The following is a 27,113-nucleotide window of genomic DNA, read 5'->3' on the forward strand; positions in this document are numbered from 1 at the left end:
AAGAAACAGGTGGTGCATAAACTTGAAGGAGTTCCAAGAAGATATTGACGGTTGCCAGAACGGTCACCGGAATACCGAAATGATTTTGAACAAATTGGTAGGATATCGGCCACACCCGGAGTGGCCAGTGCCCTGAGGGAAGGTTCTACCGGGGACATTTATCGAACCATACGACTTGGGGCTATATGGGTATCAAAATTCATGGTTTTTGATACTGGTGATGAAAATGGCCACTTTGACAGGATTGGCCACACCCGGAGTGGCCATGGCCCTGAGGGAAGGTTCTACCGGGGGACATTCATCAAACTATACGACTTTGGGCAATATGGGTATCAAAATTCATGGTTTTTGATACTGGTGATGAAAATGACCATTTTGACAGGATTGGCCACACCCGGAGTTGCCATGGCCCTGAGGGAAGGTTCTACCGGGGGGACATTTATCGAACCATACGACTTAGGGCAATATGGGTATCAAAATTCATGGTTTTTGATACTGGTGATTAAAATGGCCATTTTGACAGGATTGGCCACACTCGGAGTGGGCATGGCCCTGAGGAAAGGATCTACCGGGGGGACATTTATCGATCCATACGACTTGGGGCAATATGGGTATCAAAATTCATGGTTTTTGATACTGGTGATTAAAATGGCAATTTTGACAGGATTACCCAAACTCGGAGTGGCCATGGCCCTGAGGGAAGGTTCTACCGGGGGGACATTTATCGAACCATACGACTTGGGGCAATATGGGTATCAAAATTCATGGTTTTTGATACTGGTGATTAAAATGGCAATTTTGACAGGATTGGCCAAACTCGGAGTGGCCATGGCCCTGAGGGAAGGTTCTACCGGGGGGACATTTATCGAACCATACGACTTGGGGCAATATGGGTATCAAAATTCATGGTTTTTGATACTGGTGATTAAAATGGCCATTTTGACAGGATTGGCCACACTCGGAGTGGGCATGGCCCTGAGGAAAGGATCTACCGGGGGGACATTTATCGATCCATACGACTTGGGGCAATATGGGTATCAAAATTCATGGTTTTTGATACTGGTGATTAAAATGGAAATTTTGACAGGATTGGCCACACTCGGAGTGGGCATGGCCCTGAGGGAAGGATCTACCGGGGGGACATTTATCGAACCATACGACTTGGGGCAATATGGGTATCAAAATTCATGGTAGAATGGCCATTTTGACAGGATTGGCCACACTCGGAATGGCCATGGCCCTGAGGGAAGGTTCTACAGGGGGGGGGGGGGGGGGTTTGGTACCGTCCCAAGTCGTATGGTTCGATAAATGTCCTTGGTAGAACCTTCTCCAGGGCCATGGCCACTTCGGTTGAGGCCAATCCTGCCAAAATGTCCATTTTCATTACCAGTATCAAAAACCATGAATTTTGATACCCATATTGCCCCAATTTATATGGTTCGATAAATATCCCCCCGGTAAAACCTTCCCTCAGGGCAATTGAATAAATTGATTACTCCTTTATTTGACCTCTTAGCCAAATGGTGTCTTCGGAAGAGTTGTTGTACTTGATAAGGGCTATCTTTTAAAGTTATTGACATACAGGGTGACGACCTTCCAGGGTGTCAACCAAAAACTAACTCTGTTGGATGACGTTGTAGGGCTTTGGTGTATTGCGCAAAGTTGTAGAGGAGAAAATTTCATGAAAGTTTGTCAAAGGCGCCAAATTTGTAGCTCTTAATCTACTACGTCATTTTTGCAAAAATGGTAAAAAAAGCACTTTTTTGTGATAACTTAAAATGTTAGCATTTTTGCGGCCTACTATGTTCTGAAGAGTTGTTTTTGACATAAAATTACACATCTTTGCCCAAGACAGCAAAATGTTGTGAGCCTTTATTGAGGAGTTCTAACCATTTGTAAGTGATTTTGAGCATATTTTCAAGTTGCAATGTTTTAGAAATGGCGAATTTTGGCGCAAAACCGAACAATGCACATGAAAGTACACACTTTCAACTACATTTTCTGAAAATATCTCCGTGTCTATCGGTGTCGATTTAGAGATACAGTGGACTCTCTCGTTGTCGATCTTCTCGATATCAATATTACTCCAGCTGTCAATAAATTGATCAGTCCCTTCAAATAGATTGCTTTGATTTTTTGTTCTATAATTTCATAACTCCTGCTCTCGACGGTCCCTTCAATATCGACAACGAGAGAGTCCACTGTATCTCAATTTGAATTTGACGGTTTTTAATCAATTTATTTATAATTTTTAAGCGGAATCTTATTGAAACGTGGTAATAATCAGTTAATTGAAAGGGTAAATTGATCGATTTTAATATTGCTTATTGCGAGATAAAATCACGTTTCTCCTTCGCTGTGAGTGACAGGAGATTATTGCCGCCTTATAAAAATCAGCAAGTTGAACTGAAATTCTGGTTGATTTGGCTGTCAATTTGGTTTGTTTTGAATATTTTCCAAAAAGTCAGCTCAAAACTCAAGGCAACCTATGACAACAGCCAAACATTTGTTCTGCGGTTGTCTTGCGGCTGTCATGCGACCATTATCTTGCGGTCGTATCACCGCGCGTGAACTCTAATTATTGACGCCCGCAGTAAAACATTGTTCATGCTTAAAATTATGAAACACATTTTCAAATTATGAATAAATACATGTTTTTCCCAAAAATAATGTAAGTGAAAATTTTAAATAATTGTTCGTATTTAAAATTAAGTATTTCCTTTCGTATGTGGTCACTCTGGAAAGGTTGTCGTATTTTTTCATAGACAATGTAATTTCCATAAAAATCGATCAATTTACCCTTCAATTTACCGATTTTCACTTTGTATTCATTATGATTTCGAATAACATTTATAAATAAATTGATTAAAATTCGGCAAATTCAAATTGAGATATCTAAAAATATATACACGAAGATATTTTCAGGAAATTGTAGTTGAAAGTGTGTACTTTCAGGTGCATTGTTCGGATTTGCGCCAAAATGCGCCATTTTGAAAACATTGCAACTTGAAAATAGGCTCAAAATCATTTAAAAATGGTTATAACTCCTCAATAAAAGCTCAAAACATTTTGCTATTTTCGGCAAAGATATGTATTTTTATGTCATAAACAACTCTTCAGAACATAGTAGGCCGCTAAAACGCTAACATTTTAAGTTATCACAAAAAAGTGATTTTTGGACCATTTTTGCAAAACTGGCGTATATCTCGAGTAGATTAAGAGCTACAAATTTGACGCCTTCGACCAACCTTCATGAATTTTTCTCCTCTACAACTTTGCCCAAGACACTAAAGCCCTACAACGTCATCCAACAAAGTTAATTATGGTTGACACCCTGGAAGGTAGTCATCCTGTATGTCAATAACTTCAAAAGATAGCCCTTATCAAGTACAACAACTCATCCGAAGACACTATTTGACTAGGACGTCAAATAAAAGAGTTATCAATTTATTCCACTTAATTTTGCCATTCTGAACACTGTGCAATGGCCACTCCGGGTGTGGCCAATCTTGTCAAAATGGCCATTTTCATCACCAGTATCAAAAACCATGAATTTTGATACCCATATTGCCCCAAGTCGTATGGTTCGATAAATGTCCCCCCGGTAGAACCTTCCTTCAGGGCCATGGCCACTCCGGGTGTGGCCAATATCCTACCAGTTTGGTCCCAACCCCATTGCCTTGAATCATTCTGGTTTCCGAGTGACCGTTCTAACAATGTTCTTTAGAACAGAATTCCTCCCAAGTTGGTGCACAACCTGTGTCTTTCAATGTGTGCATGTGTGTGTGTGTGAGCAATAAAATTACCACCGTCGATCCGTCTCTGACGGATTTTCATTCAAAACTAAATTGTTCAGAGGCTATCTGTTAGCTTAAATAGTCCGCATGAAATGTGGCAACAATGGTGCAACATTCTCGCGTGACAGTTCCAAGAAAGCAGGAGACGAGGCAAAATTTGCACCATGTTGCCACATTTCATGCGGACTATTTAAGCTAACAGATAGCCTCTGAACAATTTAGTTTTGAATGAAAATCCGTCAGAGACGGATCGACGGTGGTAATTTTATTGCTCACACACACACACACATGCACACATTGAAAGACACAGGTTGTGCACCAACTTGGGAGGAATTCTGTTCTAAAGAACATTGTTAGAACGGTCACTCGGAAACCAGAATGATTCAAGGCAATGGGGTTGGGACCAAACTGGTAGGATATTGGCCACACCCGGAGTGGCCATGGCCCTGAAGGAAGGTTCTACCGGGGGGACATTTATCGAACCATACGACTTGGGGCAATATGGGTATCAAAATTCATGGTTTTTGATACTGGTGATGAAAATGGCCATTTTGATAGGATTGGCCACACCCGGAGTGGCCATGGCCCTGAGGGAAGGTTCTACCGGGGGACATTTATCGAACCATACGACTTTGGGCAATATGGGTATCAAAATTCATGGTTTTTTATACTAGTGATGAAAATGGCCATTTTGAAAGGATTGGCCACACCCGGAGTGGCCATGGCCCTGAGGGAAGGTTCTACCGGGGGGACATTTATCGAACCATACGACTTGGGGCAATATGGGTATCAAAATTCATGGTTTTTGATACTGGTGATGAAAATGGCCATTTCGACAGGATTGGTCACACCCGGAGTGGCCATGGCCCTGAGGGAAGGTTCTACCGGGGACATTTATCGAACCATTCAACTTGGGACAATATGGGTATCAAAATTCATGGTTTTTGATACTGGTGATGAAAATGGCCATTTTGATAGGATTGGCCACACCCGGAGTGGCCATGGCCCTGAGGGAAGGTTCTACCGGGGGACATTTATCGAACCATACGACTTGGGGCAATATGGGTATCAAAATTCATGGTTTTTGATACTGGTGATGAAAATGGCCATTTTGATAGGATTGGCCACACCCGGAGTGGCCATGGCCCTGAGGGAAGGTTCTACCGGGGGACATTTATCGAACCATACGACTTGGGGCAATATGGGTATCAAAATTCATGGTTTTTGATACTGGTGATGAAAATGGCCATTTTGATAGGATTGGCCACACCCGGAGTGGCCATGGCCCTGAGGGAAGGTTCTACCGGGAGACATTTATCGAACCATACGATTTGGGTCAATATGGGTGTTAAAATTCATGGTTTTTGATACTGGTGATGAAAATGGCCATTTTGATAGGATTGGCCACACCCGGAGTGGCCATGGCCCTGAGGGAAGGTTCTACCGGGAGACATTTATCGAACCATACGATTTGGGTCAATATGGGTGTTAAAATTCATGGTTTTTGATACTGGTGATGAAAATGGCCATTTTGATAGGATTGGCCACACCCGGAGTGGCCATGGCCCTGAGGGAAGGTTCTACCGGGGGACATTTAACGAACCATACGAGTTTGGGCAATATGGGTATCAAAATTCATGGTTTTTGATACTGGTGATGAAAATGGCCATTTCGACAGGATTGGCCACACCCGGAGTGGCCATGGCCCTGAGGGAAGGTTCTACCGGTGCCATTGATTGAATAAATTTAATTAGAATTAATTATTCAGGATTAAAAAAATAGGCAAAGAATTAAAAAATATAAATAAAAATAGCATGATTTTTTGAGTTTTGTACAAAGTTCTTTGTCATATTGGTCATGTAGAACATAACCACCTGCACCTTTTTTGGTGCCTTCGGTATGCCCAAAGAAGCCATTTTGCATCATTTGTTTGTCCATAAAAATTTTCATACCAACTTGGCAGCCGTCCATACAAAAATGATTTAGAGCAATTCCAGCTCAAATCAGGAATTGTTCTGGTACTTTTGTACCCGACCCTCTCCGATTTTAATGAAAGTTTTTAGACATGTTATCCTAGGCCTATATAAGTCATTTTTGTGTATATGGAGCCAATAGTACTCGAAAATAACATTTGAGAAGGGCGTAAGGTATTTAAATATTTTTGTATTTTGCAATTTAAAAATTACTGTGTCTCGAAGCCATTGCGTCGTATCAAAAAGTGGTCCAAGACAAACTTGTAGGAAATTGGATGGGCTTTCTGAAAAAAATACACTGAAACAAAAATACACGCCACTTCTATGAGATTTTTTGATTTTTAAGTCTAAAACTTAAATTTAAAGGTGTTGTCACGATTTTTTTTCGTTCAAAATTTTTGAGGAAATAGCCTAAGATGTTACCAAAAGACTGACGAAAAATGCAGGATGGTATGTCTCTCCTAAAAAAATACAAAAATTATTTACTAAAACTGTTTTTTTGAAAAGTGGTCTAAACGTCAAAATTTTAAAAAACCCACAGTGAGAATCGATTCTCCAGACAATTTTACATAAAAGTCTCCATATTGACCATTGTCCTATGTCCAATCCTTGGGAAGATACAGCGGTTTTAAAAATAAAACGTTACTTAATCCACCTTTAGGTGGTTGGTGCCTTCCTCATAATTATAAAGTCAATACATTCAGTAAAAATAGCAACATTCCCCCTTAACATGTTTAACAAATCAACTTTATTACTCATTTCTTTTTATATGGTTCGCAGACCATCAATATTTCTGGCTCATCGGCAAGGTCTGATAAAAAAAACCTATCCAACGATAGTTCGCATGGAAGATTCAGACAATATTTTTATCACAATATCTGAAATCAAACCTCTAAAAAGTGTATAAATAACACTTAAGTGCCAATAACTTTTAATAGGGTTGTCAGATCCTTGATGTTTTAGGCTAATTTGAAAGGTCTTTCGATTATCTAACAAACAATGGGTCACATGATAGACCCAGACATCATTTTTACTGAAATATCTGAGATCCGGCCTCCAAAAAGTGTATAAATAACACTTAAGTGTCAATAACTTTTGATAAAATTGTCAGATCCTTGATGTTTTAGGCTCATTTGAAAGGTCTTTCGATTATCTAACTAACGATGGGTCGCATGATGGACCCGGACATCATTTTCATTGAAATATCTGAGATCCGGCCTCCAAAAAGTGTATAAATAACACTTAAGTGCTAATAACTTTTGATAGGGTTATCAGATCTTCAATGTTTTGGGCTCATTGGAAAGGTCTTTTTAATACCTTTCTGAAAATGTATAACATGACAGGGTTTCTTACAAAAACCACCCTTTTTACAATCTTCCGGACATACGCCAAAATCGTTTTTTTAGCATAACTTTTGAAGTACTTTACTAAACTTCATAATTTTCAATAGGGACTTATGGGACTCCAAGACGAATCGAATGAGACCAAATCGGTCCAAATCGGTTAAGCCAGTGCTGAGATAATCGAGTGCATATTTTTTGGTGCACAGACCCACATCCCTACACACACACACACACACACACACACAGACATTTGCTCAGAATTTGATTCTGAGTCGATAGGTATACGTGAAGGTGGGTCTACGAGGTCAAATTAAGAAGTTCATTTTTTGAGTGATTTTTTTGCCTTTCCTCAGTAAGGTGAGGAAGGCAAAAATTATGAAAAAATGGGTTTTTTGGTGGTTTTTGGCAATTTCTATATGACAGATTTGGTTTTTCAGTCTCGTAAATATTTTTACCGGAAAGCTCGTCCAATTTCCCATAAGTTTGCCTTTGACAGCTTTTTGATTTGACTCGTTTTGATATTTACGTAAGCTAATTTATTATCCAGGTTTCTACCACACTGAAAAAAATATTCTCTTTTCAGTTATTAACAATGTAATTAAGCTTATAACTGTAAGCCCTTACATCCAATTGAAATGCTGTCAAAGGCAAACTTATGGGAAATTGGACGAGCTTCCCGGTAAAAATATTTATGAGACTGAAAAACCAAGTCTGTCATATAGAAATTGCCAAAAACCACCAAAAAACCTATTTTTTCATCATTTTTTTTTTTAAACCGCTGTATCTTCCCAAGGATTGGACATAGGACAATGGTCAATATGGAGACTTTTATGTAAAATTGTCTGGGGAACCGATTCCCACTATGGGTTTATTAAAATTTTGACGTTTAGACCACTTTTCAAAAAAACAGTTTTAGTAAATGATTTTTGTATTTTTTTAGGAGAGACATACCATCCTGCATTTTTCGTCAGTCTTTTGGTAACATCTTAGGCTATTTCCTCAAAAATTTTGAACGAAAAAAAATCGTGACAACACCTTTAAATTTAAGTTTTAGACTTAAAAATCAAAAAATCTCATAGAAGTGGCGTGTATTTTTGTTTCAGTGTATTTTTTTCAGAAAGCCCATCCAATTTCCTACAAGTTTGTCTTGGACCACTTTTTGATACGACGCAATGGCTTCGAGACACAGTAATTTTTAAATTGCAAAATACAAAAAATATTTAAATACCTTACGCCCTTCTCAAATGTTATTTTCGAGTACTATTGGCTCCATATACACAAAAATGGCTTATATAGGCCTAGGATAACATGTCTAAAAACTTTCATTGAAATCGGAGAGGGTCCTGATTTGAGCTGGAATTGCTCTTTAAGAAAATTCTAAATCTGTATCTTTTGAAGGAATTTTTTGATCGATTTGGTGTCTTCGATAAAGTTTTGGATAAGGACTGCACTAAAAAAAATGATACACGGAATTTTTTTTGGTGATTTATAATTTCACTATTTGTCACAAAAGCTTGATTTGCTAAAAAAACACTTTTTTTTATTTTGACAGCTCCCTCCGTGTACGCACGAAAGCATGCAGCTAGTGCTCAGTGCTCCATCGTTTTTTCGATTTTTTTTGCCGTAATTGATTGTGGTTACCCGCGAGTTTGCTTCTCCAGCATGCCAAAGGCCGGCCGTGGCCGTGGCAGTTCGAGTGCGGCCTCAAAAACCCGCGAAGTTCGTCTACCGGCCGTGTGCAAAAAGGTAAACAAACCAACACCGTGTCGACCGCCATCGCGCAGGGGAGCGTGAACGCAGAAGGCATCGACAAAAAGTTACTACATCCCGGATATGTCCCAAGATCACCAGTGCGAACCCGTTCCGGTACTTCCGGTGTCACGACCAGTGGCACATCAACATCCGCCAACATCCCCATCAGGAACGAGTTCCAGATGCTGAGCGACGACGAAGAAAATAACAACTCTGACGGTAGCAGCACTACCGACGACGACGACGACGATGATGGTCGTGCACGGAAAAAAGTGCCGACGTCAAAAAAGAAAAACTCTCCAGCGGAACGTAGACCACCTCCAATTTTTGTTTTGGACACGTTAGCGGACGATGTTGACGAGTTGCTGGAAGGCCTCGGATATTGTTCGAAAATCGGTAAGTCGGCAGTGCAAGTGATCACACTGACCAAAAAGAATTTCGACCTGGTGTTTGAAGAATTGAATCGTAGCAACTTCAACTTCTACACATTCAACCCCGAGAAGCCCCCTGTTAAGGTCGTCTTGCAGGGTTATCAAGACCGTCCGATCTCCGACCTGAAGGGTCACCTTTCGGACGCCGGAATAAAACCGCGGGAGATTAAAGTGCTCTCGCGCAAGACAACGGTAACAGGTACACACACACTGTACCTGTTGTACTTCGACCGCGGCACCGTCAAGATCCAAGACCTGCGGCGGACTAAAACGTTGGACGGTTTTTGGGTAAACTGGCGGTTTTACACCAAGAACCCGACGGACGTAGCGCAATGCCACCGTTGCCAGAAATTCGGCCACGGCTCGCGGAACTGCAACCTCCGGCCCCGCTGCGTGAAGTGCGGTGAGTCACACCTCTCGGAGGCGTGCGCACTGCCACGAAAGGCGGACTTGGGGGACAAGGCAGAACAAACCAAACCGCGCGTAAAGTGCGCGAACTGTGACGGCAACCATACCGGCAATTACCGCGGATGCGTCGCGCGCAAGGCCTACCTCGAGGAGCAGGAAAAGAGGAAGAAGAAAGCGTCCCACCCTCCTCAGCGAAGTACGAGCGCAGCCGTTCCTGCAGCTGGACAGCGTACGGTTCCAGCGGAAAACTCAGCGTTCCCTCCTGGTTGGGGGCGTTCGTTCGCCAGCGTGGTCGCTGCCGGTAGCGGCAGTACGGCCCAGCAAGAAGTCACCGGGGAAGACCTCTTCACCCTGCCGGAGTTCTTTGCTCTCGCGGGGGAGATGATGACGCGGTTTCGGAGCTGCCGGAACAAGGCAGAACAATTCCTGGCCCTTGGGGAACTGATGATCAAACACATCTACAAAGGATAAATTACCTGTGATCTAGATACACTCAACCCCCGGTGGTTGGTCATTTTTTCGTTGGACACTTTTTTGGTTTGTACCCCGTTGGTTGGTCAAAGTCATACTAAAAAGTGACGAACTGTCACTTTTTACACGGCGCTCACGCACACTATCAAAACAAACGTTTGGTAGTGTGTGTGTGAACTCCGCGTAAAAGGGGTGTCAAACTAAAACGTGACCCCGTTCGTTTGACAACAGTTGGTGTCAAACCATCGGGGTTTGAGTGTATAAGCTTTCTCTTCCTCTATCCCCTTTCCTTTGCAATTTCTGTAAGTTTTTTTTTATAGTTTTTTCTTACTCTTGCTAGTGCCTTAGTTAAAGAAATAATTGTTCCTAAATGGATTATGATGCAACACACAGCTGTAAGGAACTCCAAAACTCTGTTATGCACTTCAAAATAACTCTTTGTATCTTGATTATTCACCAATAAAACCGAATTGAATTGAATTGAATTATTCTCTGATATGTTAAACACTATTTTTAATTTTTTAATTTTTTTATATGTTTTAGAAGACATCAAATGCCAACTTTTCCGAAATATCCAGAATGGGCAAAAAATCTTTGACCTTTCTTCAAAAGATACAGATTTTTTAATTTTCACATATCATTTTTGTATGGACAGCAGCCAAATTTGTAAGGAAAATTATATGAACGAACTAATGATGCAAAATGGCTTTTTTGGGCATACCGAAGGCACCAAAATAGTTTCAGCCGGATTAAAAAATACAAAAATTAAAATTAAATAAAAAAGACCGATTCCATAGAGAACTGCTCAAATGTGGACACAACCATTCGCCCCCAAATTTTAGGGTTTTTTAAGGCATTACCAAAACTTTGTTCTGATTTGATTTGATCATTTTATAACATTTTTCATAAAACGACGAGCCAGTCTGATGGGAATTCATATGGTGTTAACTAAATGCAACAGCTTCCACCTATCGAAAACATTTCTTTGCATACAATGTACCAATTCCAAACATGGTAAATTATGCAGCAAATTGAACGAAATTCCCCTCCTTTCTCCAGCCCTACTACATTATTCCTCTCTGAACATACAATTTCCGATTGATTGAAAAATTTACTACCCACTTATCGTCCTCTCCTCCGGTATAATAATTCAAATTTATTCTAAACACTTCCCAGCCAGCCAGCTCGACTTCCATCAGCAATGATTAAACATCGAATTTAGTATTCTATCCACAGGAGGTGCCAGCAGCTGCACTCTACCCTTAAACTTTAACCCCCTCCCCTCACCCATGAACACTCACCTCTCCGACACCGCTCACAAATATGCATGCAATTCATTTTCCCCCCACTTCTTTTAGCTTTTCCGGAGCTGCTATCTCTCTTTCTCTCTCTCTGCACCAATAAAGCAATAAAATGCAAAATTTTATAATTCGTTCCAGCAGGTTGTGTAGTGTACAGAGTGTGTGTTTGCGTTCTCTTTTCAGTCTTAAATGCAAATGTGGGTTAGTCGTCGTCGTCGCCTCAGACCCCGAGCGGAAAATCTGCTTTTCTCAAGCTGAAGGAAAATTTCCCCAGCCTATGATTATATTATGTCTCGAGCCTGGCGAAGATGAAAAGATTCGTGGCCAAGAAGCAGAGCGCCGGGGAAAAATGTTTGAAGGCAATTTTCCAATTTTCGTGAGGCTGTGTGAGGAAAAACAAAAACCAAATTTTCCCCTGCCCCCCACCAAACCTTACGGTTGAACAAAAGTGGCGACTGGCAGAGAATTCAAAATTCATGAGCTCGCAAGGACGTCCGGACGGAAGGCCATTTGCATACCAAAAGGCTACCACCGGAAACCATCGGGCTTGACCTCCCCACTCTCACGTGGAATAGGATGAACCAAAACAAGGGCTCGTGAGATGGTGGCGGTGGTGGTTTAATAGGCAAGAATTTCAGTTTCGGGTCATTTTGGTTGTTTCACGTGTGACCGGAGAAGGTGTCGAAACCGAAGCGATGAATAATTTTCCGGGTTTTCCGGCAGGTTTGCCGGACTCGATACTCTGGGGTCTTAATTCAATTGCAGTTTGGCTTGGGTGATTTTGGAATAATATTATCTCTTTGCAAGATTTCAGTATTGGAACATTTCGGCATGATGACGATTTAAAGTCGGGATGTTTTCTTACACCTCTACCCATTTAAGTTCTTAAATTTCTTAATTTAATAAGAATCATCAAAATTCAAATAAAAATATTAGAAAGAAAAAACATATGCTCTTAACATCAATTACAAAAAAATACAATGAAAAAAAAGATGCACAAATTTGTTTTATTCCACTATTTCAAATAATTTGTTTACATATCTGGCGTGACTGGAGGCATTGACAGTGGAAATCCCCGGTCCTCATCTGATCTTGGCATCTCAGCATTTAAACGTTTTCGCAAATCGCCTTTTGTGTGTATTTTTTAAATTTTAATAGAACTTTGTCCATGGAAAAGAAACCATTTGCATAATAAGTTTTTTTCATACAAGTATCCAAGTATCCACTGAATTTTGAGGACAAGTCCTGTATTGTTTTAAATAACTCCGATCAATAAGTAGAATTGTATGCAATGAAATCTGGTTAGGCCGCTGCAAATGCAAAATTTTTGCATTGTAAGTTTAAATACCACGGTCTAGTCAAGGTCAGGGGGTGATTTAACAGTTTTGGCTGAAGGTAATCTTATGTTCGTAGATGGTGTCTTTCACTTTTGGGGCAATAACTGTAATTGATGGTTCTGGATTTAGAGTTGATAAACTAATCACTATATTTAAAATGTTTCTACAAACAACACAAAGAAAAATATTTTTTGATTGATACATTCTGAATCAAGATTTGAAAGTTTTTCTAAAATAAACAAAAAATCATAAATCAAATCAAATTATTCGCTCCACAGCATTGCCTTGGCGTTCTCGATTGCGTGATTCCTACTCGAAACTAAGTGTCCGAAGGCTTGATTGTTGAGGCAAATGCAAACCTCTTTTTACACCTTAGCTTCCCATCCACCCCGGGATTCGAAGTGACGACCTTTGGATTGTTAGTCCAACTGTGACTCCTGCCTGACTCTGCCCGGGAAAAGCTTTGGTTGATGTGCACCGTTAATATGAAAATTTATATTTTTGTTATCGATATAGTTATCTGCTTTTGTCAAGTTTGAATGTTTCATATGACTAGCTCTATTTTATTACAGTTCTCGTCATAAGTAGTAATATTTACACATAATTAAAATATTAATCAAAGAAAAATTACAAATCATTTAAAAAACAATTGAAATCACTTCACAAATGGATCAAAGGGCGTGAAAAATAATTCCGATGAAACAGTATTCTTTGTTTCTCAGAAAATTTCTAAATTTGTCGAATTTTTATACCAATAACATGAAGACCTCATTTTTTTTTTTTTGTTTTATTATAGAGACTTTACACCATTGTGCATTCATCTCTTCAAGGTGGATAGTGGAAGAGGAAAGGTTACAGAGTTTTAAATCACTTGTCTGGCTATATTTCAATAATTGTTACCACACAGCAAAAAATCCGATGTTAAAATCGCATGCAAAAGCATGCACATCACCTTCGTCAAAATAAACACTTGATATTACACACTGCATGTACAATAGGATGTAACAAAAATGACTTTTTGGCGGGCATTCAAGGGTTTGTTCCGGTGGGCATACTAAGCCCAAATCCAAAATATGAGCTTGATTGGACGTAACAGGACCTGGCGCTCCGCCCTTCAATTTTAAATGGGATTTAACCCGTAAAAAAATATTTTTTCAAAAATGTCACTTTTTGAGGCATTTTGGCCACTGATGCGTTTATTTTCAACATCATTGGCGTGTTGGCCAGATCCTTACGCATCTTTTGGTATATATAACATTGAAATTTGGAGCACCCTGGAGCTCGGTACAGACCTTCAAAGTTTGGTATTTTTTCGAAAAATCGGCCCCGGCAAAATCAAATGGCGTCTAGGGCGTCGCGAGGCGCAACGCATATCTTTTTTGCCGGGACCGATTTTTCGAAAAAATGCTAAAGTTTGAAGGCTTGTACCGAGCTCTAGATTGCTCCAAATTTCAATGTCATATATACCAAAAGATGCGCAAGGATCTGGCCTACACGCCAATGATGTTGAAAATAAACGCTTCATTGGCCAAAATGCCTCTAAAAGTGACATTTTTGAAAAAATATTTTTTTACGGGTTAAATCCCATTTAAAATTGAAGGGCGGAGCGCCAGCTCCTGTTACGTCCAATCAAGCTCATATTTTGGATTTGGGCTTAGTATGCCCACCGGAACAAACCCTTGAATGCCCGCCAAAAAGTCATTTTTGTTACACTCTAATGTACAACTTTTGCAAACACAAAAAATAGTTGCAACCGACGGGATTCAAACCCAGCACCAAACAGTAAGAACTGGCGCCTTAGCCCACTCGGCCATCAGACCGATGAAAAGCTGTTAGGATAAACGCATATATGAGCTTGACATTTCGGTCAAGTAGGTTTCCCATACTGATGGGCTACATATTTTAGGGTGTAATATTACACAGAATTTCATAAAATAATGCAAAGTTTATTTTACACCCAGGCCTTTTACACGCAGCTGGATTACTACTTTTTTAGCTGTGTACTTTATTTGCTGTGCATGCCTTTTTTCTAAATATTTCTGTCTATGTTTCAAAAATTTAGCGGAAAATTTTGATCTTAAATTATCAAGTTCTTCAATTTTATCTTCGTCCTCTTCCTCGAGGGATTTAACAGTTATCTCATAACACTTATTCCTGTAATATTTTGCTTTTACGACATCTTCATCTACTTCATCTGTTGTTTCTTCTTCAGCCATCTCTCTTCGTTTTGTTGTCAATTCGTCATCCGCGTCCAAATATGCTTGTAAGCGCTTCCGGGTTTTGCGAATGTGCTTAGAAAGCACGGTCTCAAATCCATCGTTGTCTTCTTCGTCGATTTGACTTGTTTGCATTGGATGTTGGTCTGATTTACTGTTGTTGCTTTTACTGCTGCTGTTGCTGCTACTTGGCTCAGGTTCAATCGGTGGTGTACTGCTTTTTTGGTTCACCTTTTTAGTTGAATCCGCACATTTTTTGTTCTTTGCTTTGAGTTTGCAAAGCGATTTTTTTGCCTATAATCGTCACTGTTGCAGCAGCATTGTTTACAGTGATTGATTTCGGCGTTGGCTGTTTCAGCAACATCCGCAGGGTCCGAACTCCATTTGGGATTCCTGGGAAGAAGTTAATCCAGCGGTCGTTGGCGATGGTCAAAATTTCGCCGCATTTACTCATCACTTTTACTACGTCGTCATTGCTTATGCCTAGAGGTAGGTCAAGCACTCGAACTTCCGTAGCGTTGTTGTCCAGGTAAATCGGGATTTTGCAACCCTGATATACCAGAGGTTTGTCGATGATGGACGAGGCCACTGCTGAGTCGGCGAACTGCAACACGGCTATTCTTCTTCTATTGCATAATTGCAATGCTCGCAAGTTTTCTTGGTTTACTTGAAGGTCTGCGAGGATTTTTTTTACAAGCTTCGGGCTTGGTTGGGTTTGGAGTTGACAAAAATCCAGAACCACACTGTTTTTGTCTACGGTGCACATTTAAAAAAAAGCGGCGACGCGCACACAAACTGCGGACTGGCGTTGAGAATGCGACTTGTAAGGTCGGCGGTTACTTTGCAACTGAAGACCTCAATTTGATTCAACTTGATTTGATAAAAATTAGATCATCTGTTTATTGTAACGTATCCCGGGCAGAAAGTTGCATCTTGGAAAAATCTACCCATGTTCGTAAAAACACGAACAAGTCAAGTTCACCCCAGGGTATGGTTAACCCGGGCATGGTCTTCGGGTCTATATGACCCAAGAGCATGATAAAAGTTATCGTAACTTTTGACCTTTGGCACTTACAGAGCTGAAATTTTATGACTTTGTGCATCTTACCAAGACACACATTTGAGCCAAAAATGGACTTCCGGTGGCCACCGGAAGTGCCCCCCAGAAAAAAAGTCACACTTATGGTACTCGGGTCTATATGACCCAGAAATGTATTTGGCTGCCAAAATTCGGAATCTTGACCGATTTTGGATGTCTTGGCCGCAAATGAAAGGTTAGAATGTCTACTTTGCGATTCCGACTGGCAGAACCGGTTTTGGGCACTGTGGCCATCGGGAACCTGCTACAACCGAAAAAAGTCCTTTTTGAGGCCCCGACTTTGAGGACCTGTATCTCCGGAACGATAACACATAGCGGGTTGCTTCCAGTTGCATTTGACGGGTAATAACCTCAACTTTAAGCTCCCGTAGAGATGATTTGTCAAAAGTGGACACCGGTTCCGTTAACCCGGAACATCCGAAAAACATGATTTTTTCAGCTTTTGTTATAAATTCAACACATTAGTCAATTTTTTCAACCGGATTTTTTGTAAATCATTACATACGCACACTACATACTACCTCTGACTGTTTGGGATCGTTCCGGCCAACTGTGGCCAATCCGGAACCGGTTCCAGGGTACCACCAACACGGTTCCAATAATGGTATCGCTAGAAACCCGTCATGTTGCATATCAAACTTCATGAAATTGAAAATTATGACCATCTGAGGTCATGCCGATATCCTTTGACCCAACCTGGTCACTCCGGAACCAGTTACCGAAGGCCACTGGGGGACACTTCCGGAGTATGCAGGAAAGCATATCATGCGACATATCAAACGTCATGAAATTGAAATTTATGACCATCTGAAGTCATTCCGATATCCTCTGACTCACCCTGGTCACGCCGGAACCGGTTACCGGTGGCCACTGGGGGACACTTCCGGAGTATGCAGGAAAGCATATCATGCGACATATCAAACGTCATGAAATTAAAAATTATGACCATCTGAGGTCATTCCGATATCCTCTGACTCACCCTGGTCACGCCGGAACCGGTTACCGGTGGCCACTGGGGGACACTTCCGGAGAATGCAGGAAAGCATATCATGCGACGTATCAAACTTCATGAAATATAAAATTATGATCATCTGAGGTCATGCCGATATCCTCTGACCCAACCTGGTCACTCCGGAACCGGTTACCGGTGGCCACTGGGGAACACTGCCGGAGTATGCAAAGAACCCTACCATGCGACGTATCAAACTTCATGAAATTGAAAATTATGACCATCTAAGGTCATGCCAATATCCTATGACCCAACCTGGTCACGCTGGAACCGGTTACCGGAGGCCACTGGGGGACACTGCCGGAGTATGCAGGGAAGCATACCATGCGACGTATCAAACTTCATGAAATAGAAAATTATGACCATCTGAGGTCATTCCGATATCCTCTGACTCACCCTGGTCACGCCGGAACCGGTTACCGGTGGCCACTGGGGAACACTGCCGGAGTATGCAAAGAACCCTACCATGCGACGTATCAAACTTCATGAAATATAAAATTATGACCATCTAAGGTCATGCCAATATCCTCTGACCCAACCTGGTCACGCCGGAATCGGTTACCGGTGGACACGGGGGGACACTTACGGAGTATGCAAGGAAGCATATCATGCGACATATCAAACTTCATGAAATATAAAATTATGACCATCTAAGGTCATGCCAATATCCTATGACCCAACCTGGTCACGCCGGAACCGGTTACCGGTGGCCACTGGGGGACACTTCCGGAGTATGCAGGGAAGCATATCATGCGACATATCAAACTTCATGAAATTGAAAATTATGACCATCTGAGGTCATGCCAATATCCTCCGACTCACCCTGGTCACGCCGGAACCGGTTACCGGTGGCCACTGGGGGACACTTCCGGAGTATGCAAGGAAGCATATCATGAGACATATCAAACCTCATAAAATTGCAAATTATGACCACCAAAGGTCTTGCCCACGTTTTTTAATCCAACCTGGCCACTGGGAGACAATTTCTGGTGGCGATGTCCTCCGGCCCATCCTGATTAATTTGGAACCAAAAATGGGTTGGGAATGGAGGAAATTTGTGAAACATGCAAAGAACCAAGTTTGAAGTTTCTTCTCGAACCTAAGATTTAAAAGGTTTTAATGGGGAGAGCACCAAATCCTTTTCATTTTCCAAGGAACCTTCCATCCCAGAGTTCGGACTGACGACCTTTGGATTGGGAGTCCAACCGCCGCCAGCGACTCCACCGGAGCAGGCTTGGTTTGGAGTGTTGATTGTAATTATAGCAGGGAGAAAACTGGAATGATCAAATGACCGTACAACAACTGAGGCTGGAACCGACGTTCTACTTCCCCATCCGATAGAAGGCGTGATGTCACATTACTCGTCACAAGAAATGTGGACGCAATCACACTAGCAGCTACACAACCGAGCCCGATTACCATTCCGGAACCATTTAATTGATGGTGGTTTTAATTTTCTGTAGTAGATAAATTTAGTTGAACCTTCAAAAATTACCTAACTTACAGACCCTCCGGAAGTGTCCCCCAGTGGCAACCCGTATCCGGTTCCGGAGTGACCAAGTTGGGTCATAGGATATCGGCATGACCTTAGATGATGATAATTTTTAATTTCATGATGTTTGATACGTCGCGTGATATGTTTCCTTGAATTCTCCGGAAGTGTCCCCCACTGGCACCGGTAACCGGTTACGATGTGACCAGGTTGGGTCAGAGGATATCGGCATGACCTTAGATCAGTGGTCCTCAGCCAGCTGATCATCGCGGGCTTATTTGGAAATTTGCCCCAGAGTCGTGGGCAACATGTAAAATATAAATAAAAAATAAGTTTTAGAGTAGAATAGTTTGAAATTGAAATTTAGACAAACAACTAAATTTTTGACAACTTAGAAATTGTCACCAATTATACATAAATCAATTGAAAAAAAATCAACATTCTTCATAATTTTCAATTTCATGAAGTTTGATATGTCGCATGATATGCTTCCTTGCATACTCCGGAAGTGTCCCCCAGTGGCCACCGGTAACCGGTTCCGGCGTGACCAGGTTGGGTCATAGGATATTGGCATGACCTTAGATGGTCATAATTTTATATTTCATGAAGTTTGATATGTCGCATGATATGCTTCCTTGCATACTCCGTAAGTGTCCCCCCGTGTCCACCGGTAACCGATTCCGGCGTGACCAGGTTGGGTCATAGGATATTGGCATGACCTTAGATGGTCATAATTTTATATTTCATGAAGTTTGATACGTCGCATGGTAGGGTTCTTTGCATACTCCGGTAGTGTTCCCCAGTGGCCACCGGTAACCGGTTCCGGCGTGACCAGGGTGAGTCAGAGGATATCGGAATGACCTCAGATGGTCATAATTTTCAATTTCATGAAGTTTGATACGTCGCATGGTAGGGTTCTTTGCATACTCCGGCAGTGTTCCCCAGTGGCCACCGGTAACCGGTTCCGGAGTGACCAGGTTGGGTCAGAGGATATCGGCATGACCTCAGATGGTCATAATTTTCAATTTCATGAAGTTTGATATGTCGCATGATATGCTTTCCTGCATACTCCGGAAGTGTCCCCCAGTGGCCACCGGTAACCGGTTCCGGCGTGACCAGGGTGAGTCAGAGGATATCGGAATGACCTCAGATGGTCATAATTTTTAATTTCATGACGTTTGATATGTCGCATGATATGCTTTCCTGCATACTCCGGAAGTGTCCCCCAGTGGCCACCGGTAACCGGTTCCGGCGTGACCAGGGTGAGTCAGAGGATATCGGAATGACCTCAGATGGTCATAATTTTCAATTTCATGACGTTTGATATGTCGCATGATATGCTTCCCTGCATACTCCGGAAGTGTCCCCCAGTGGCCATCGGTAACTGGTTCCGGAGTGACCAGGTTGCGTCAAAGGATATCGGCATGACCTCAGATGGTCATAATTTTCAATTTCATGAAGTTTGATATGCAACATGACGGGTTTCTAGCGATACCATTATTGGAACCGTTTTGGTGGTACACTGGAACCGGTTCCGGATTGGCCACAGTTGGCCGGAACGATCCCAAACAGTCAGAGGTAGTATGTAGTGTGCGTATGTAATGATTTACAAAAAATCTGGTTGAAAAAATTGACTAATGTGTTGATTTTATAACAAAAGCTGAAAAAATCATGTTTTTCGGATGTTCCGGGTTAACGGAACCGGTGTCCACTTTTGACAAATCATCTCTACGGGAGCTTAAAGTTGAGGTTATTACCCGTCAAATGCAACTGGAAGCAACCCGCTATGTGTTATCGTTCCGGAGATACAGGTCCTCAAAGTCGGGGCCTCAAAAAGGACTTTTTTCGGTTGTAGCAGGTTCCCGGTGGCCACAGTGCCCAAAACCGGTTTTGCCAGTCGGAATCGTAAAGTAGACATTCTAACCTTTCATTTGCGGCCAAGACATCCAAAATCGGTCAAGATTCCGAATTTTGGCAGCCAAATACATTTCTGGGTCATATAGACCCGAGTACCATAAGTGTATGTACGAAACGAAGACCATGGCCAGGTTAAGAGATAACCGAACATGGCCACGAACATAAATTGTTCGAGGCGTATCTGCGAAAAATCTTGTTGAGTTTATTTGACCAACAATGCCACATCAAGTTGAGTTTATAGAAACGAAACTATTGGCACTACGCCCCCCGGGGCATGGCCTTCCTCTAACGTGGGATTTCTGCTCCAGCGCCTCTGACGAGACAGGAGAAACCGGGACCGACGTTTTACTTCACCATCCGATAGAAGCTCAGTGGATAAGGCGGGAATCGAACCCGCGTCTCATAGCATCATCGGGCAAACAACTGAAATCTTCCAAAAATCATATCAAGTTCATAAAGTAGATTTTGATCCCAAAAATAATTTTATTGGTTTTTAATGCACCCCGCCACAATTCAGACCCCCCCCCCTCCCCCCTTCTTTCTCTTCACAAATATGAGTAATATTGCAGGAATATACGCACTTACATCAAAACAAAATTTTTCAAAGTTCAAACATTATTTTACTTTAAAAACTCATTAAAAAATTGTGGAGAAAGCGTTGAATTGCCAAAATGTCATAATAATTTTCCAAATCACGAAAAAATCAAAGTCTCTGTATTCCATTTTTTTAAATTAAAAATAAAAGTTTATGAAAATATTCCTAAAATTGCATAAGTCCAAAAATCCACAGTAAAATTCCAAAAAGCCTGGTAATGTTTCTTATCAAAATAATTTTTCAAAATGTTGAAAAATATTCAACTGGCTGAGAGCAAAAATTTCGCAAAGTCCTGAAAATATAAAAAAATTCTACCAAAAATCTTGTCGTGATACGGATCCCGTAAATTTTCTAAGTGCCGGAACGATTTTTGTAGGGGGTATATCAATAATTATTAAAAACCAACTTTCGAATTTCAAAATTTCAATGAAGACGTTTTGTTAGGGACATTATTTTAGGAACAAACTGATGTTTTTGTAAAAATCGGACGAAAATTTCCTGTAATTTCGACGATTTTTCCGAAATTTTACTGGCCAAAAGCCAAAATTTTGCTAAGTCCAAAAAATCAAATAAATTCTTCCAAAAATCTTGTCGTGGTACGGATCCCGTAAATTTTCTAAGTGCCGGATCGATTTTTGTAGGGGGTATATCAATAATTATTAAAAACCAACTCTCGAATTTCAAAATTTCAATGAAGACGTTTTGTTAGGGACATTATTTTAGGAACAAACTGATGTTTTTGTAAAAATCGGATGAAAATTTCCTGTAATTCGACGATTTTTCCGAAATTTTACTGGCCAAAAGCCAAAATTTTGCTAAGTCCAAAAAATCAAATAAATTCTACCAAAAATCTTGTCGTGGTACGGATCCCGTAAATTTTCTAAGTGCCGGATCGATTTTTGTAGGGGGTATATCAATAATTATTAAAAACCGACTTTCGAATTTCAAAATTTCAATGAAGAAGTTTTGTTAGGGACATTATTTTAGGAACAAACTGATGTTTTTGTAAAAATCGTACAAAAATTTTCTGTAATTTCGTCGATTTTTCCGAAATTTTGGTTCAAAGCAAAAATAAACATCAAAATAATTTATCATGTTTCCAAACTCCCGAAAATTTTCTAAGTCCCAAAAAAATGCTTTTTCTGTAAAAAGTAAAGAATTAAAAAATATACGCAAAAATTGCAAAGTCCAGCATAAATAAAATCAAACTTTAAAATATCAGCTCATGAAAATTATTCTAAGTATCGGAAATTGAAAATTCGGTCAGTGACTGCAAATTTTGCTAAGTCCAGCATAAATTTGAAACAAAGTCAAAATAATCATTTCATGATGTTCGGGTAAAATTTTTGAAAAAAAATTAATTTTCGAAATTTTTGCTAAGTCTAAAAAAACTACCACTAACAGCTCAATATCAACTGTAGAAAATGCAGTATGATCATGGAATATACTTTCCATGATACGCAGTCGGTTTCAAAAGTCGTCATAACTCGAGGAGTTTACAGCAAGATGCGAATAAACAAGCCAAGATAGTTCGAAGTTATATCCACCAATTCACTTTCCGCCCGAGATGGGTTATTTTAGGTGATCTCAAAGAATTAGCTCAATGCTTATATTTTGGTTTATGCTAGCTTTTTTAAATTAAATACTAGTACTACTATTAAATAATCTAGTAAAGATTACGCATGACGAGTTAGTTAGCAAAAAAAAAAAAAATAATAAGCTTAAATTAGTTTTTGGAAAATTGTCGCCGTTTTGCTAACTTGTCGTACGTGCATTTTGGGCCAAATTGAGTTAAGAACGCCATTTTGTGCAGCTCACAAATGCCTCATCTTTTGATCTTTTGATCCCCAAAATTCGATTTCAATCCTGAGATATTCAATGAAAACCAAAAGAGCTCCGAAAATTTTTGTCATTTTTCATATGAAAGAAGTTTCAATCTTGTCGTGCTATCTTGTCACTCCCTGAAAATTGATGTAAGTGCGACAAAGGGCAAAGGGATTTCAGGTCAGGATGCGTTTGACGCACGTACAAGCTAGACTACCGTAAACATTTGTAATTATAACTCGGGACTCCAGCAACCAACTTCAACCAAACTTCGGGATAATGCACAGAATGGTCAGCCAAACAAAACGTGTTTGTTATTGTTTACATTGCGTGCTTTCGTTTTTGTTTATTCAAGGTCAAACATTAAAACACGTTTTTCTCGGAACGTCGAAATGGCGGGTGCGACAAGATAGCATGACGACGTCGAAATTTCATTACATTAGTGACTGATGTAACTTTGGTATTAGATAGTTAAAACCAGGAATAGAAGTTTTTGAAAAGTTTTTTATTCATAAAAAACGTCATTTCTGTATGATGGATATGATCATAGAAGACGTAAACCTGAGATCATTTTCTAATGATTATACATTAGAAATTAGAAAGAATCGAAATATTGTGAATAAAATATGAAGGTAAATAATAAACTCAGAAATAAAAACTTGATAATATTACATCTAGGAATGGGTACATCTTTAATTTAAGAAAAAAAGGTGTTCTTCTACCTCTAAAAGTGTGTAAATTTAGCACTTTACCAGTGTTTTGTTCTTTTCCAGACTAAATTGTGATAATATTACACCATAAAAGAGTTTTTGCAATTCCGTCGTGAAACCACTTACTTTTCCTGTCATTCTTGAACGACGAAAAAGCCTAATTTTCTGTACCAAAAATAACAGAATCGAATAGCAACACCTTTCAAAATAAATGCTGAAAAGTTCTATTTTTCAGCACTCAAATGGGTGCTGAAAAGTTGAACTTTTCAGCACTTGTTTCGAAAAGTAACACTTTTCAACATTTTTTTGATTTAAACGATTTATTGACAAAAAATATGAAAATTTGACTTCAAATTTCACTCAGTGTGTGTTTTTTGGAATTGCAAAAAATGTTGTATGGAACTCGTTGCAAAACTTGATTTTTCAGCACTTTTCGTATTTATCCAACCCGGTGAACCTCGTTGGATAAATGTACGACTCGTGCTGAAAAAATCCTCTTTTTGCAACTTGTTGCATAAACTACTATTGTGGTTTGGTTGAGCGTTTTAGCAGATTTTTGTTTAGAAAAATAATAAAATAGGTTTGATTTGATTATAAGATTTACAGGTAAATTTGCTGAAAATGTCCCGTTTTCTGGGATCCCTGAAACCCTGGAAAATTAGACGTTTTATTGTACATATTAAAATAATTCGTTTGAAATAAAATAATGCAAAACAAAAATAATGCGTCCTGTTTTTTTGTGATTTTTTTTTGTCCAAGAGATGAATATAAATTTTGAAAAATATGTCAAACGGCCTTAGCTGCTTAAAATTAAAAATATTCAATACACGTTAATTGCGTTGTTTCGACAACGATTTATACAACAGATATTTTAAACCAACTTTAGTGATAACAACACGCATACAGCTTTTTGCAACCAAATCTCCCCGAGAGGAGGAGGAAGCAGATATCATTCCAGTGCGATGAGATGTCACTGCTCATCTGCATCGGAATGGGACCTTGAATGCGGGGGAAAATTTTAATATTTTATGTGCCTCGGTGAGCACCTCATAAAAATGGCACTCTTTCCAGGTTCCGACACTTCGTGGGCATCCCACCTTAATTCAGCATTGGGCCACGTACTCGAATTAAACATTATTATGCAACAAAATGATTCAATGTCGGCATTTGGAGAGCAAAATGGGATAACAAGAATATTTTGCTCTGGTTTTCTGACATTTTTTTTTTCTCTCTCTCTCCGGTTCCTATCGCACCTGAACACGTTTCTTATGATATTCTGTTTTTATTCCAACGGGGAAAAATGGAAATAAAATCACTTCCATTTCATCAAATTGTTAACGTCGAAGTTAGAATCGTTAAAAAAATGCTCGTTAGACGTGATTTTCGCAAACTCACCGGGTAAAAAGTGCCATCATCCGCCTACGCACACATTTTTTTTGCATTCGCACACGCACAAATACATATTGGCACGAATACTGAGTGGTCATAAATTCCGCCAGGTATACTACTGGTAGTGGCACTTTTTTGCCTTCGGTATTGAAAAATTCATTTATTAACACGTTTAAAACGTGTGAAAGGGATGAAAAAGTTTGCGGTTCAAGGGTTGCCAAAAAGACTTATTTTTGAAAACTTAAATTGTTTCAATGCTATGTAAAATTTTCATTTAAATTCAAATATTGTTGAAAAACAACGATGAAAAATTGCCTACAGATTTAAGAAAAGTTCAGCTGGCAACCCTGCGCCCTGTCGATCGCAAAGGAATTTAATATCCCTTGGTGTTCGTGTCACAGCGTGGTTTTTCCCACCACACACACACCCCAACCCGATTTGCACACCGGAGCAAATGGGAGTTATCGTTGTTTGTTGTGTTTTGAATGAAATTTTAATTTTATAACCGACCAAAATGGGCGCACTGAAATCGGCCTGATTGTTCTGGCACCCCGTTCCCTATCCCCATTTTTTGTGCACGGTCGGAAGTCGGGTGCTATTTTTCGCCATATCCATTACTGGCACCGGGTTCGAAACAAACGTTTACCGGACAATTTATCACTTTTAACTAGGGCGTCCAATTTTCCCGGGCTTTGAATTTCCCGGGAAACGGGAAAAATATTTTCGAAATCCCGGGAATTCCCGGGATCCCGGGAAATTTTTGAAGCAGTCATAAAATCTATGTTTTCATAATATTAGATATTTTTTCATGCTAAAAACCATTGAATAAGCTCAATAATAAAAAAATGGTGACAATCTACACTTCAATCCAAACAAGGACGACTAAATAACTAAAAAATGAAATGGATTTTTGTTTTGTTCTTTGCTGTGCTGTGATTTCAAATAAATTACAATTTTTGATTCCAATGTGATTCAAATTAAATAAGTGTTTTATAAATATATTTATTTTATGTATTTTTATCTATGCCGTAATAACTAGAAAAGCTTGAAAAATTTCATTCAAAATGTCAAAAAAACGAGAAACGACAACAAATCCAGAGTTTTTTTTTTGAAAAGGTATGCTATTGTCTCTCATTTATAGGAACCTTAAAAAAAACTCTGGAAATAAAATGATACCAGTCAATGTAAAATTTTAGATAAGTTTTGAATTTCTTAGTTTATATAAAACATATTTAACAAATTATCTTTAAGTTACTCCGCCAACTGGGGAGAATCAGGATTACAGGCTGAATAAGCATAGCATATCAGAGCATTTAATTCGAAAATCGGTGTACTAATTGTTTTGTTCTGTTCCAGTTTTAACCGAAGTTATTCAAAACACGATACAAAAAATTGACTTGAATGGCTGTCTTAATTTTTTACATTTTTCTGGGGCAAATAGATTCCGGTGTTTGTTGAAAAATAATTTAATATAAATAATTTAATATTTTTTTCATATTTAAAATCTTAAATATACGTAAATATAATACCCAGTCTTTTAAAAATACATTAAATTATACAGAAAATATTTAATGCGCAAGGCATTTTTCGGATTTGTGAACTAAAATTTTAACAAATTTCCCTAATAAGCCAAATTAATACTGATATATGCCGAATACAAATTTTAGTGCTTCAAATTCGTATCGATTACTATGTACTCCCTAATTATAATAGACCAATATTGTTTTTTTTTTCAATTTCGGGAATTCCCGGGAAAAATTATAAAAAATCCCGGGATCCGGGAATTCCCGGTTTTGGAAAAATCCCGGGATTTTTGTCCCGGGATTTCCCGGGATGGACGCACTACTTTTAACTGCTTTTGGCGATTTGGCTGATGGATGGTTCAATTTTGGTTTGAGCTATTTGCAGTGATTTTGCGTGAGTTAATGCGAAAGTTTGCTATAATGCTGCTTATGAACTTCATCAAAATGAAAGCAGAATAAAATGATTTTTTTTTTAATTTGATGTGTGGTTTTGGGATTTCGGTTTTGCTTTTGCTTTTGCTTTTGC

This window comes from Culex pipiens, chromosome 3 (assembly GCF_016801865.2).
Source record: "Culex pipiens pallens isolate TS chromosome 3, TS_CPP_V2, whole genome shotgun sequence".
Lineage (NCBI taxonomy): Eukaryota > Metazoa > Arthropoda > Insecta > Diptera > Culicidae > Culex > Culex pipiens.